Genomic DNA, 2,916 nt, shown 5'->3' with positions numbered 1-2,916 from the left:
AAAAAAAAAAAAAAAAAAGCTAGGATGAATGTTACACTATGAACAAAAAGAGAGGCAGTCAACATAATGTACTAATGAATATTATTTCAAAGATTCTAGGTACAGGGAAAGATTTCAAACCAGTATCCTGCTGGTTGTTCTGACAGCTATAATGTCAAGATCAAGATTTATCATAACAAAGAAAAAAGCTGCTTTTCTCTAGATAATATAAACATGTTAGTCATTTTATTATATTACAACAGTCAATGATTAATAGTACCAAGAGCTATCAATGACTAGAGTTACCAAGAAAGTTGTTAGCCCATAATGCTAGTAAGTGACAAAAAGGGATTTAATCAATAATACAGATCAACTAACATCAAAGAAACCAAATATAAATCACTATTCTGTAATACTCTCCTTAAACCTAGGCTATCTGGTAAATATGCGGGTCCCCAGTCAGAGGAGATTTAAACACAACATAACTACTTCAGCACTCACTCCCTACTAATCAGCTGTTTGTTTTATGTGATGTTGATCGCTATGTCTAAAAACACTCCAGAATCTAATTTGGCTTTTGATTAATATATGCAGTTTCCTCTAATCTAGAAAAAGGTTAAGTGTTTAAAGATTGCAAAGTCAGCAAAGCTAACTAACTTCAGGTCTCCTCATCTCCTGGTTGTCTTGGTCATCCTTTTAATAGAATTTTGTAGAATACAACTACTAAATACAACTACCAAAAAGAAAGCATTAATAAATATTCGCTAAGTTTATACAATATGCACAGCCCTCTGGGGCATATTTTTTTTTTAAGTCATAAAGTCTGCCCATCAACAATATTAATTTTGGCTGGACATGGTAGCTCACAGCTGTAACCCCAGCTCTTTGGAAGGCTAATGCAGGAGGACTGCTTGAGCCCAGGAGTTTGAGACCAGCTTGGGCAATATGGTGAGACCCCGTCTCCACAAAAAATAAATAAATTGATTAACTGGCAATGGTGGCACATTCCTGTGTCCCATCTACTTGGGACGATGAGGTGGGAAAATTGCTTGATCCTGAGAGGTTGAGGCTGCAGTGAGCCATAATCGCACACTGCACTCCAGCCTGGGAGACAGAGTGAGACTGTCTCAAGACTTACAGGAACAAGATTAGACAAGACATACATGAACAATTAGCGAATGAGCCATTATCTAATAAAAATATTGTGCTACATACTACAGATGCAGGCTCTAATGCTTGAAAGAAAGTTTAGAATGGGAGAAAAACAATGTCGGCCAAAATTGCCAGGCACAGTGGCTCATGCCTTGTAATCCAGCACTTTGGGAGGCTGGGAAAGGCAGATAACTTGAACTCAAAAGTTCAAGCCCAGCTCGGGGAACATGGTGAAACCCGATCTCCACAAAAAATATAAAAAATTGGCCAAGTGTGGAGGCACGTGGCATAATTTCAGCTACTTTGGAGGCTGAGGCAGGAGAATCGTTTAAACCTGAAAGCTGGAGGTTGTTGGCAGTGAGCCAAGATTGCGCCATGCACTCCACTATGGGTGACAGAGCAAGACTCTATCTCAAAAAAAAAAAAAAAAAAAAAAAAAACTACATAGAAATGTTTTGTTATTAAATTTGTTTGAGGGGAGTAGATGTTCTGAGGAGGTGGCACCATAAAGAAAATAAAAACACTAGACAATTCAGAGTTGGTGAGGCCAGGCTCACATCTGAAATCCCAACACTTTGGGAGATGAAGGTGGGATGATCATTTGAGCTCAGGAGTTCGAAACCAGCCTGAGCAAGATGGCAAAACCCCATCTCTACAAAAAATACAAAAAGTAGGTGGATGTGGTGGCATGTGCCTATAAGTCCCAGCCACTTGAGGGGTGCTGAGGCAGGAGAACTGCTAGAGCCCAGGAGGTTGAGACTGGAGTGAGCCATGTTTATGCCACTGTACTCTAGCTTAGGTGACAAAGTAAGACCATGCCTTAGAAAAAAAAAAAAAAAAAGATATACTTCTGAGAAAATACTAGAGATTAATTATAGAAGTACCTAATCCTTCATAATACTTTACAATTTACACAACAGAGTATATGTACTAATCAATATCTGCATACACATAGTATCCCTCCTCAATTAAATAATCCTAGGTCAACAAATAATAAGGAAAAAGAAGTTCATCATCATCATTAAACATATTCACAAAATTTCTATGTGTTTAATACTTTATTAGAGTTTACACAAAAAATGTTAAATACACTGAAACTGAAACAAAGTTACTGTTGTGGCTTTTACAATTTAAAATTAAGATCCCTCTTATAAAGCAATTACTTTAATTTTTCTAACCAATGATGACTCTTAATAGTCCAAAGGACAGGGAAAGAGTCTTAAAACAGTCTGGAACAAAATAAAGTTTATGAAATGATGTAGAAAGCCTGAACAGGTGTTACTCCTAACTTTAAAATGAGAAAAGGCTAGATAAACCATCCTATCACATTTCCTGAGTCCATCAAGGAGCAACCAAATACCTGGAGATCTCAGGAAGAAGAGCTCCCTCCAAGGAAAGACAGGATGTATGCACTGATATCCAATAGCAAGCATATGAGAAAAATGTAGCTGCCATACAAGTGAGAAAAAAATCAGCTAAAAATTTCCCAAAATGCCACTCATCTACTCTCTACCTCTAGTGATGTGGCTATTCTAGCCATTTCCTGTAAGTGGAGTCATATAACATACGATTTTTTATATTTGGCTTCTTTGTCTTAGCATAATTTTTTTTTTTTTTTTTTTTTTTTTTTTTTTTTTTTGAGACGGAGTTTCACTTTTGTTACCCAGGCTGGAGTACAATGGCGCGGTCTCAGCTCACCGCAACCTCCGTCTCCTGGGTTCAGGCAATTCTCCTGCCTCAGCCTCCTGAGTAGCTGGGATTACAGGCACGCACCACCATGCCCAG

The 2,916-nt window shown here is 37.9% G+C and overlaps 1 protein-coding gene across 1 annotated transcript in view; it reads right to left on the bottom strand.

The window, feature by feature from the left end:
• USP32 (ubiquitin specific peptidase 32) overlaps positions 1 to 2,916 on the bottom strand; it is a 213,830-nt gene that overhangs the window by 154,813 nt on the left and 56,101 nt on the right. The gene's annotated exons all lie outside the window — the stretch shown is intronic.

The sequence above is a fragment of the Cebus imitator genome, unplaced genomic scaffold (assembly GCF_001604975.1).
Source record: "Cebus imitator isolate Cc_AM_T3 unplaced genomic scaffold, Cebus_imitator-1.0 Scaffold121, whole genome shotgun sequence".
Lineage (NCBI taxonomy): Eukaryota > Metazoa > Chordata > Mammalia > Primates > Cebidae > Cebus > Cebus imitator.
Note: the sequence above shows the minus strand (reverse complement) of the source record. Positions and strands in the feature narration are given on the sequence as shown.